At 49.7% G+C, this 12,248-nt stretch overlaps 1 protein-coding gene across 1 annotated transcript in view; it reads left to right on the top strand.

Annotated features, from left to right (window-relative positions):
- Positions 1 to 12,248, top strand: part of RPS6KA2 (ribosomal protein S6 kinase A2) — a 293,472-nt gene that overhangs the window by 3,622 nt on the left and 277,602 nt on the right. The gene's annotated exons all lie outside the window — the stretch shown is intronic.

Below are 12,248 nucleotides of genomic sequence, written 5' to 3'. Positions count from 1 at the left end.
TAATGATAGAAATGAGGAAGAAGGCTTTTGAGCTCTGTGCAGTGGACCCAACTTCCAAATGTAATGTTATTTGCTATTTTTCCATTTCTTAGACAGCACTAAATTACTCTTCAAAAAGCTTGGGGCTCAAATTAAGTGCCGGTAACTGGGCTCATCACATTATCTTTGAGGATATTGATGAAGATTAAATCTCTGGTTTATGTGTTTGGGTTTTAAGGCAATTTTTTTTTTTTTTTTTTTTGCAAAGATAGCCTGCACTTCCTAAATGAATTTAAACCCAGTTAATTTTCATGGGGGATGCATCTTACAATTCTGAAGTTTTAAATTTGGCAGGAAAAAAAATTGCACGTAATGACTGCTCGGACCACAACCTCAGTCCCGTGGTCTCTCCCTTCTGGGTGTGTTTGCTGCTGTTGGTTCTACGATTTGTGGTGTGGTATCTGTAGTTGCCTTTGGCTTTTTGAGTGTCTGCTCCTGCCTGGGCAAGGCGGCATCCGCACGCCGAGCTGGGGGGATGTGCTTATGCCTGGTGGAGAAACCCTCCACACTCGTGCGTTATAAACGCGGCGATCGCTAACAAACCACTGACAGTGAAACAGGAGTACCTTCACCCTCCTCCTCCTCATGGTAGCTGCAGCCAAGACTGCCCTTGAGCTTCACATCCCTGACTGGTGCTTCCTTGTTTGTTCTGCTGGACCTTACGATCTCCCTCGTTGGCTCCGTGAGGACGTGCCGAAGTCCCCTGGGTTGCTCGTGGGCTTTTGGGAGATACCAGCATGGATCCTTGGTGGATCACACACAAGGCTTCTTCCAGTTGTCTGAAGAAAGCCTCTGCTTCTGCCCGCTCAGGCTGGCTGTAGCAGGCACCTACCCAGCGTTGAGGCACGTCTGTGGGAGCGGATTCGCAAGCTGCTGGTAGCAGCCGCCCTTACCAAGGTGCCGGAGCAGCGTTCAGCTGCGGAGACGATGGAGAACGCTCCCAGGCTGTTTGGGCTTGTCGCTGGGACCATCTCCAATGCCCCGGTATACACAACTGCTAGAGTCACTGGTGTATCACCTCATTTCTCTGACAAAAAAAAAGCAGCGTCCTTCAGGCAGGTCAGTACATTCTGGTTTGCTATTCGAAGAGTTGATTTTGTTGCAAAATTGGAGAGGAGGTGATTGTTTGGTTTTTTTTTCAGTAGCATCTGGTGAACTTTCCCTGTATCTCTTGTTTCAATTTATCAAAGGTCTAAATGGGCCTAGTATGGACTGTTCAATCCATTTTAAAACTAAATGTATATTGGGGATGGTTTTGAATAATGATCATAATGGCTCGGTAGCAAAGCAAAATAAAATCTCTGTCGTGGTGGTGAAGCTTGCAGGTCCCAGGTTAGCGTGCGTATTGAGGGTCTACAAAGCAGAACTCCTCTGAATTTCTCTGCTGCTTCAGGAGTTGTGTGTCGGGAATGATCACAGAACAGGAGCTTTTCCTGGGGCAGGAGGGTGTGAAGGAGAACGACTGCAGCTCCTTGGTTATTTGTGTTGGTGTGTACGGTTTTATACACACACAAAGTCTGTACCTTGTTAAAAAAGCTTGGGTGGTAGAAACAGCCTGTCCTTTCAGGGAAAAAAAAATAGGAAGCTGAGCATCCAAGGAGTGGTACGGCACAGTGCAGGGATGTACAATAATATAATGCGATGGGGAAGCTCTTGAGGGGGGAAGCCTTAGGTGATGGCTGCTAGATGATAACAAGACAACAACAAGTTTACTTAATGTGCTGCTTTTTTCTTCCTCTATAAAAACCCCCAAACCCTCAGCATGAAGGAACTGTGTTTTTAAACAAGAGAAGTTCAAAGTGATGAAAAGTTGTTTTCTTACTTACTGTGATGGTGCTTTGCTCGATGAGTAACTGTGAGTCCAGATGTTGTGTCCCATGCCTCTATGGAACGGAGATGTGTATGGGTCACGCTGAGACGGCTTCATTCTTTCCATAAAAGTAGATACTGAGTGAATTCAAATCCAGGCCCTTATCTGATTACTGGGAAATGGTGACCTTGCATAGATCCTGACAAAATTACACTGATGTATTTAAGAAACAAATTGTGGGTATTTGATAGAATCATTAAGGTTGGAAAATACCTCTAAGATGGAGTCCAACTGCCCACCCAACCCCACCATGCCTGCTAAACCATGTCCTGAAGTGCCACGTCTACACGGTTTTTGAACCCCTCCAGGGATGGGGACTCCAGCGCTGCCCTGGGCAGCCTGGTCCAATGCCTGACCACTCTTTCAGTAAAGACACTTTTCCTGATATCCAATCTGAACCTCCCCTGATGCAACTTGAGGCCATCTTCTCCTGTCCTATCGGTAGTTATAGGTTATATATATATAAGTTATGGGTTATATAGTTATAGCTATCATTTCCTCCTCCCATGGTTCTTTGAGAACGTTACGTAGGTAGTGTAAGCTGTTTTACCTAAAGTAAATTTTTTAAAATTTTCTTAATCTCAAGTACTTGGCTCTTTTCGAGCACTTGGTAGGTAATAACATAGTAAATTGCTTTTAGAAATTGATTATTTTGCTATTTGGGGATTTTAACTTCGTGCAAAATACTGTCTATAACAGTGTGTCCTAGGGAGGTGAAGGGTTATTCCGCCACTGACCCTGTGTGGATGAAATGGGAGGGGGGCAGCTGGGGCCGTGGGATGCTCGGCGTGTCCCCCCCTCCTGTTGCACCCCACAGCCCGTGCTCAGCAGCCCAGCGCTGGAGGGAAAGCGGACAGGCCAGCAGCCGCGCTGCCCTCGCTGAAAGGGAGTTCTGCTCCTGCTGATGCTTTATAAATTGCCTTCTAGTGGTCACTGTCCTCATCAGCTTAATTGGGTCAGACGTAGGGGAGATACCAGTATAAAAAAAAAAAAAAAAGAAAAAGAAAAAGATTTTTTTTTTTTTTCACTTCGATCTTTGTCCTTCTCCCCCCGGTACAATTCATACAGTAAATAGAAAGACATAGAAAACCAAATATTTTGGGCAAAGTAGTGCATAGCAAAAGTTATTGCACAAACTGAAAGAACTGTGACACTTCAATGGGTTACCATTAGACTTAAAATGTTGGCGTTAGTGTTAAATTTTGGTTTCTAGCTATTTTCGTTGCACAGTCTGTGCTACATTTTTGAATTACTGCGTTGAGACAGTGTGCTGTTGTGGCTGAGATGTGTTGGAGGCAGGATAACAGCATCTAAAAACAACTTCAGAAAAAGTCTGCGAACCTCATTTGGGGTTTTTCCACCCCTCTGGCTTTCTGCAGCCCTTGCTGAGGTGCTGATGATCTACGGTGCGTGGCAACCAGCACTGAAACTGCTCTCTCCGTGGCCGAAGGGCGACAGATCCTGCTTCTCAGAAACCTTGGTCTTTAAGAACCAAAAATGAACTCGGGTTCAGTATCTTTTGGGACCCTCGATGAAGAGGGGCTGGGTTTTTAGCTGGTGGAGAAGGTAGCTGGCGATGGGAATTGGCAGCGGAGCTTTCCTTACCCGAGATTACTGCTGGTGCTCGCTCTGGCTGCGGTGTGTCTCTTGGATGCGTTGGCCGTGACCTTCTGCAGCCTTCATGGGGTCAGGACTTTGCTGTGGCGGTGAGCTCTCCTCCGTTCCTGCTACTCCAGGTAGTCCTGATGCCATGGGACAGGGTGGCCCCCAGGGTTCGGGGACGGTGCGTGAGAGTCGGGGGGTGGTTTGCTGGTTGGGTTTCTTGGGTTGCGTGCATTGGATTTTACTGGTTGGGTTTCTTGGGTTGTGTGCATTGGGTTTTACTGGTTGGGTTTCTTGGGTTGTGTGCGTTGGATTTTACTGGTTGGGTTTCTTGAGTAGTGTGCGTTGGATTTCACATTTGCAGTGTCTAGCCATTGAACACAGAGCTCACCAACCCAGTTTTATCCAAAGTGGACACCAAAGCAGCCAACTCCGACTTCCTTGGTCAGGCAGGCACTCAGATGCGTAGAAATATGTGCGTGCAGAAGACTTTAAAAGGAACTTTGCAGACTGGACTGGAGCTGTCGCTACTGAGCAAATGCCACCCTGAATGGTGAGGGGACTGGAACATCTCTCCTACGAGGAGAGGCTGAGGGAGCTGGGCTTGTTCAGCCTGGAGAAGAGAAGGCTGAGAGGGGACCTTAGAAATGCCTCTAAATATCTGCAGGGTGGGGGTCAGGAGGACGGGGCCAGACTCTTTCCAGTGGTGCCCAGCGACAGGACAAGGGGCAATGGGCACAAACTGAAGCAGAGGAAGCTCCAGCTGAACAGGAGGAAGAACTCCTTCCCTCTGAGGGTGACGGAGCCCTGGCCCAGGCTGCCCAGGGAGGCTGTGGATTCTCCTTCTCTGGAGATATTCAAGCCCTGCCTGGCCGCGGTGCTGTGCAGCCTGCTCTGGGTGACCCTGCTTGGGCAGGGGGTTGGACTGGGTGACCCACAGAGGTCCCTTCCAACGCTGAACATTCTGTGATTCTGTAATGGGGAGAAGAAGTTCTGGCAAGGAACACGCGAGATGTAAAACACTTTATAGAATCAGGCTGCTCGATTTTTGAACAAGGGTCATTGCTGAAGAGGAATGAAAGTTCAGCTGTTGAAAACTATTCTGCTCATGAAAACCAACTTGTTTGGTGATGGCGGTTGGTTCCCGGGAGATGGTGCTGGCTATGAGCTAGCGGTGTCGTGGGGAGAGATGAGTCACTGGGCAGACCCTATAGTCAAGGATAAATTGTTTCTGCGATGAGCGTGGTCCCTCCTAGACAGCTGTATTTTTTTGAAGTAGACACAAATTACAATAACATTGATGGTTACAACTGTAGGGTGAAGAAAACCATTTTTCTTTGTTACAATGAGCAATTGTGTTCCCTTTTTCCTAGCTTATTCTTGTTTTTTTGCTCACTCTATGGTTTGTTGTCTCCTAAGAACGTAGTGCTTTGTATTGAAATAAGGCTTCTTCCTTTGAATCCTCTTCTGTCCTTTCCTGCTACTTCCAAGGTTTATAAATACCTTCCTCCAAAGAAAAAGTGATGTGGCAAAGGAGCAAGATGAGCAATGCTGCTGTTCTGGAAGATAAAGCCTTTCTCTGTTTTCCTCCAAAGGTTTGCTGGGGGAAAAAATCAGAAGGTAGCTCTACCATCTGTGACTGGGGAAAAAAAAAAAAAAGGCAAACCAAATTCTCCAATGGACATGGTTAGACACAGAAGAATTTTCATGTTGTCGTTGGAGATGTCGAGAATTAAGCTTTTGTGTCTCAGTTGTTACATGCTTCAGGGTGCAGCTGATTTTATCCGACACCTGACCAGCTTTCCCTGTTGATTAGAAAGGGAGCTTTGGGCAATAAATTAGTCTGGCTGCGTTTGAACATGAGTCAAACCCAGAACTCCTGCAAGTTGGTAGGACCTCTGGTCGGTGTGTGTGCGTGTTGGTTACCCTCAGGGTTTCATGAGAATTCTGTTGAAGTTTAGAATGATGCGCAAGATGCGTGGTGTGTTTGCTGTTGCTGCTCTCAGTATGTTTTGGAGGTTAAGGAGGAAGGCCAGTTCCCTCTTCCTGAGCACCTGGCTGCTTGGAAACTAGCAGGTGTTTGGTCTCACTTGGCCAGTTATTTGGGAGAGGTGTCCAGGACGCTCGTGTTGTCTGAACACCTCCATGGAAGACAGAGGGTTGCATCGCCACCAGAGGAGCGTGGGGCTGAGTATGAAGATCTGATGGTTGCAGGTGGGTATTTGTGGGGTATTGTCTATGTCAAGCTAGCTGTAAGCTCCCAGCTGTTCGAAACATTGGGTCAGCATCTACATAGAATTTCTTGCATATTGGAGTTGCTAGAAGCGTGGGTGTCATGATCAAAAGATCTGTTTGTAACTATATGAAGTTAAAACCTTACATCTTCTGAACGCTGCTATTCTGGATGCGAGGAGCTTAGTAAATGAGAAATTCTGACCCCGTTTAGACCAGTCTCATCCAAAATGGGCTTGGATTCCCTGATAGCTATTTTTGTCTTTATTTTGTAGCTGTTTTCTCCCCTCTTTAATTGCGATGTTTATGTCAAGCCAGTAATTAGTAATTACTAGGTTCTTTTACTCCTGTCTAGGATTCTCCTTTCTGTTACCAAACTCCAAAAGGAAAAGGGGAGGGGAAGCATGGTGGGTACGAATTGGTGATCACACATGCGATGGAGGATTGAAGCACAGGCTGTCCCTTTCATTGATGTCTTGTGTTATTCGTGGTGCCCCGAGTTTTCAAGTGCGGTGTTTAATTTAAGCGTGTTTATTCGTATTAGACACTGGAATAAACAGGCTGATCCTTTTGTACGCTGTAGCAACCAGTTACAGAATCACAGAATGGCAGGGGTTGGCAGGGACCTCTGTGGGTCACCCAGCCCAACCCCCTGCCCAAGCAGGGTCACCCAGAGCAGGCTGCACAGCACCGCGGCCAGGCGGGGCTGGAATATCTCCAGAGAAGGAGACTCCACAGCCTCCCTGGGCAGCCTGGGCCAGGGCTCCGTCACCCTCAGAGGGAAGAAGTTCTTCCTCCTGTTCAGCTGGAACTTCCTCTGCTTCAGTCTGTGCCCATTGCCCCTTGTCCTGTCGCTGGGCACCACTGGAAAGAGTCTGGCCCCGTCCTCCTGACACCCACCCTGCAGATATTTAGAGGCATTTCTAAGGTCCCCTCTCAGCCTTCTCTTCTCCAGGCTGAACAAGCCCAGCTCCCTCAGCCTTTCCTCATAGGAGAGATGCTCCAGTCCCCTCACCATCCTTGTAGCCCTCCGCTGGACTCTCTCCAGTAGCTCCTCATCTTTCTTGAACTGGGGAGCCCAGAACTGGACACAGCACTGCAGATGGGGCCTCACCAGGGCAGTGTAGAGGGGAAGGAGAACCTCCCTTGACCTGCTGGCCACGCTCCTCCTAATGCACCCCAGGATCCCATTGGCCTTCTTGGCAGCCAGGGCAACTGCTGGCTCATGGTCAACCTGTCACCCACCAGGACACCCAGATCCCTCTCCACAGAGCTGCTCTCCAGCAGGTCCACCCCAATCCTGTACTGATGCATGGGGATTACTCACCTGTAGTAATCGGGAGCTAAGGGGTTCGCCAACATTTGCTAATCTAAAACTTTTTTACTTTTTTAGTCCAATTGTTGATTTTCAAGTGTGAGAAGGTAATCCTAATGTACTTACTGGTATCTCTGATGAAAGAAAATATTCCAAACGGAACAGTGAGCAATGTAGTACTGCTGAAACAGTGGACACTCTTGTAGGTGAGACTCTGCCGTTGGAGTGGGTTACATCCTGGTGTGTGCTAGTGAACGTGCATGCTTAATTCACATCATCTCCTGCACTTTCATACAAAAAGTCTTTTAGCATGATAAACGGTCTTGAGAGAGACTTCTTTTACCATATATATGTTACAGCAGCTTTTAACACAATTTGCTTTATTAATCTATTTTTTTTAAGGAGACTATGGGTTGTGAGTCACCCCTAAAAGGGGCTGATACGAGGGAATTAAGCTGCAAAAGCAGTGTCTTGGTTACCTGGGTGAGCCTCCTCTGAGCGCCTGTTGCCTGATGGCTGTTTCTGGCTCGCACCGGAGAAGCGTGCCTGCGGGTGCCTGCGTCCCAGAGCGTGCCCGAGGGCTGCAGCCGTGGTCCCAAAGCTGCTCCGAGCGCTCTGCCCAGCTGGACGGGGAAGGGAGGCTAAGGGGAGGTGTTTATATAACCATATATACATATTTCTTTATGGTTTTGGCAAAAAAGCACGTCTTTGATATGCTTGGCCTCTGCATCTCCTTTCAAGTCATTCTGGGAGGCTCCTTAGAAGGGGGAGAATGACGGGAGGAGGAGGAGGGCTAACTTCTGTCCCTGAAATCGAAGCTAGAGCGAGGTGATGCTGAGCACTCCCCAGGCTCCGAACCACGCTGTTCGGGACTGCCCCTGGCATGAGGGGCTTCTGAGGTGGGGTCTGCCCAAAGCCCGTCCTGCAGCAGCACCGCGGAGGTGGGGATGATGGGGTTTGTCCAGGGGGACGTCTTCCTACGGTGGCCTCCTCTGGTCTGGCCTGCTTGTCAGCAGCCTGTGCCATCCAGAAGCAGCCCTGGGGTACCAAGCAAGGTCAGAGCTCCATCCCAGCAGGGCTGGGTGCTGGGTAGTTTGATTCACACAGAGGTGTGCTTGTGTGCTTGGTCAGCTGTCTAGGTTCTCCATGGATGCCTGAATGATCTCTTGCACTGTTAGCAACCAAATTGAATCAGCAAGGTTGGAAAAAACCTCTAAGATCATCAAGCCCAGCTGTCAACCCAACACCACCACGCCTGCTAAACCGTGTCCTGAAGTGTCACATCTGCATGGTTTTTGAACCCCTCCAGGGATGGGGACTCCACCACTGCCCTGGACAGCCTGGTCCAAGGCCTGACCACTCCTTCAGTGAAGACATGTTTCCTGGTATCCAGTCTGAACCTCCCCTGATGCAACTTGAGGCCATTGCCTCTCGTCCTATCACTGGTTACCTGGGAGAAGAGACCAGCCCCTACCTCACCACACCCTCCTGTCAGGTAGTTGTAGAGAGTGAGAAGGTCTCCCCTCAGCCTCCTCTTCTCCAGACTGAACAGCCCCAGCTCCCTCAGCCACTCCTCGTAAGACGTGATCATGTCAAATCTGAATGCTGTTAACTTTTAGGGGAAGACTGAAGGAGTACCCACTTGCTTTGGATTTGGTAGGGTTGCTGTAGACTTGCAGTGAATACGCGGAGCACACCTGACCCAGAGAATGGAGTTAGGAGATCTGTCGGGGCAGGAGACCGCTGTGCGTGTCTGGGGTTACTTCGGTGTCTGCTTTATCCTCTTGAATTTCCTGATATCAGTTTTCCCAGCCTGGCATATGGTGTTATCACGCTTGGGGAGGGAGGGGAAGATGGCCCTGAAACTCCCCGGCATGCCTCTAGTTTCACAGGGTGAGATTTCTTCTGCTGGAAACGCTGTTGGAGAAGCTCTCTGCAGGTAATGAGGTGTTTCTGAGTGAAAGGGAGATTAGCACAGATTAGAGGTCTGAATAGCATTTGTCAATTTGCAATGTGTAGGTACTTTGCTTCTGTAAACAACGAAGATTAGTGATCAAATCCTCTAAACAGCTGAATCCAAGAGCTAAGAAGTACTTAAGCAGTAAAGCACAGTGCCAAATAAATATGACTTGATATCCAGGCTTGATGTCGCAAGATCTTATTCTGGGTGTAAAGGTGAGTGAAAAGGTGTGACAAGGTCACAGCCTTTCTCTTTTTACTGGTTTGAGTCAGGCTTGGCTTAGGGTTGCCTGAAAAGTGGTTGCTATCTGGTAGCTCAGTGCTGGTAGCTGTGCTGGGGAGTTTGGCGTCGTTCAGATTTGTGGTGTGAGAAGGGTTGAAGGACAAATCTCTTCTGCGGAGCAGGGGTGGCTGCCTGGAGCTTGAATTTAGTGGGACAGGTCTTGAAAGCTGGTGTAGCCTCTGCTGCAGGTCTCTCTCTTCCATGTCACACGTTCAATACTAGTGCTCTTTGACTAGGGGAGGACAGCAACTCCATCTGCCAAGATGTTTCATAAAGGCTTCAAGTTGATGAAGGAAGCAACGCCAGGCACACCTGTGAAAGTCCTAATCCACTGCTGTAATGGGGACCTCTAATCTTCTTGTTGGTCTGCAGGACGTGTGCCCTCAGTGGGGCAGCTTCGCACCGGTTGAGGTGACAGCAGTGGTAGATCTGACTCTCTGTGTGAAGGTCAAGTTTGAGAGAGGAGAAAAGCCTTTGCTATGGAGGCTGTCTTCCGGTGGCTAAAAAATTGCTGGTGTCTGGAGTAAACGAAGCTGCTGTCTGTGCTGTGGTGCCAGGGGAAGGGGGTTGCAGTTCCATCTTCAGCACGGCTCTGTGAGATAGCGCTGCAACCCCCGCTGAGTGGTGGAAACAGAGCCGGTGAGAAGATGCTGGAGCTGCGGTTGAACACCATGTAGACAATGTAGAGGCTGGTGGTGTCAGCGGCAACCCCCGCTGAGTGGTGGCAACGGACCCGGTGAGAAGATGCTGGAGCTGTGGCTGGACACCACGTAGACCATGTAGAGACCGGTGGTGTCAGCAGGAACCCCTGCTGAGTGGTGGCAACGGACCTGGTGAGAAGATGCTGGAGCTGTGGTTGGACACCACGTAGACGATGTAGAGGCTGGTGATGTCAGTGGTGACCCCCGCTGAGTGGTGGCAACGGACCTGATGAGAACATGCTGGAGCTGTGGTTGGACACCACATAGATGATGTAGAGGCCGGTGGTGTCAGCGGCAACCCCCGCTGAGTGGTGGCAACAGACCTGGTGAGAAGATGCTGGAGCTGCGGTTGGACACCACGTAGACAATGTAGAGGCCGGTGGTGTCAGCGGCAACCCCCGCTGAGTGGTGGCAACAGACCTGGTGAGAAGATGCTGGAGCTGCGGTTGGACGCCACGTAGACAATGTAGAGGCCGGTGGTGTCAGCGGCAACCCCCGCTGAGTGGTGGCAACAGACCTGGTGAGAAGATGCTGGAGCTGCAGTTGTACACCACGTAGACGATGTAGAGGCTGGTGGTGTCAGTGGCACCCCCTGCTGAGTGGTGGCAACGGACCCGGTGAGAAGATGCTGGAGCTGTGGCTGGACACCACGTAGACGATGTAGAGGCCGGTGGTGTCAGCAGGAACCCCTGCTGAGTGGTGGCAACGGACCTGGTGAGAAGATGCTGGAGCTGCGGTTGGACACCACGTAGACGATGTAGAGGCCGGTGGTGTCAGCGGCAGGGCTTGAGGACGCTGAGTTCCTGAGCTGCTGTTCTCCAAGATCCTGAAGGAAGACAACAGCCTCTTAAAAAAACCCAAACCAACTGTTCAGCACCAGTGGCAATGCACTCCATCATTCCGTGGGGCGGAGTATGTAGAGCTACTCGCCTCCTTGCTGGTCACCATTTTGTTGCCGTACTGGGAAGAAGGTTGCAGTGCCATGCTGTAGCCTTCCTGTCCCTTCCATCGCTGTGTTGATCCTTCCTTTGTTACCCTTCCTGGCAGCGCAACGGAGAAGAAATGGGAGAAGCGTCACTGCTCTACGCTAACGACGGGCACGAACGTTGCCTGTGCTGCGCCAGCCTTGTCACCTGAGCGTGGGGGCCGGTAGCAAGTGGAGGTATCTCAGCTGGCATCTCCTGCTGTTTGGTAGAGGTTCAGGGACCTCTTGTCAAGATGGAAAGCTAGCCATCCTGCACACCAGCACAGAGACGATGAAGATGATGCACAACTGGCGCTGCAAGCACAGGGGAACTTACTATTACTTTGCTAACTAGACCTTTCAAACAGAGAGGGCAAAGGACAGCGATTGTACTTGACTTCTGTTTCCTTGCAGCGAACCAGTGGTGCATATACATGGTTTTTAACTTGTTGTTGCTCTCAGATTTTCTAGGGTAGGGTGGGAAGTGGTTTTATAGCTCAGCATGTGAATGGATGTTCTGTGGGTCCTCCTAAATGCAGTGTCTGTTGTACGTTTTGCTGTGGTCTCATGGGCCTCGGTTGTTAAGGGGTCTCTTCCTTGTGTTCTTAATTACTTCAGCTGGTTGTCGCCAGCAGTGGTTCATGGGTTGCCCATTCCAACAGGTTAACGTACATATTTGCATAATATATTTTTTTTTAATTTTAGTACGAGGGCTGTGCTGTGCAAGTTTGATCTCTTTTAGCATCAGTTTAGCTCAGTGTTGTATCTTAAGGTATAGTCTTGTTGAGAAGCTCAGGATGCTGCGGTGCCCAATGGTAGGTGAGAGAGGGTCACAAACAACAAGAGGTGTGGTAACCACTGAGTAAATGCATTGATGTGCACCAGAATGACACCAAACTTTGTGCTAATGACACTACCACTCCCTCATAAATGCCTGTAAGTATCTGCAGGGTGGGGGTCAGGAGGATGGGGCCAGACTCTTTCCAGTGGTGCCCAGTGACAGGACAAGGGGCAATGGGCACAAACTGAAGCAGAGGAAGTTCCAGCTGAACAGGAGGAAGAACTTCTTCCCTCTGAGGGTGATGGAGCTCTGACCCAGGCTGCCCAGGGAGGCTGTGGAGTCTCCTTCTCTGGAGATATTCAAGCCCTGCCTGGACGTGGTCCTGTGCAGCCTGCTCTGGGTGACCCTGCTTGGGCAGGGGGTTGGGCTGGGTGACCCACAGAGGTCCCTTCCAACCCCGACCATTCTGTGATTCCTGGTAGTCTCTGGCTTTGACGTGCCA

Source organism: Opisthocomus hoazin, chromosome 2, assembly GCF_030867145.1.
Source record: "Opisthocomus hoazin isolate bOpiHoa1 chromosome 2, bOpiHoa1.hap1, whole genome shotgun sequence".
NCBI lineage: Eukaryota > Metazoa > Chordata > Aves > Opisthocomiformes > Opisthocomidae > Opisthocomus > Opisthocomus hoazin.
The sequence above is the reverse complement of the archived record's forward strand: the minus strand, read 5'-3'. Positions and strand labels throughout refer to the sequence as shown.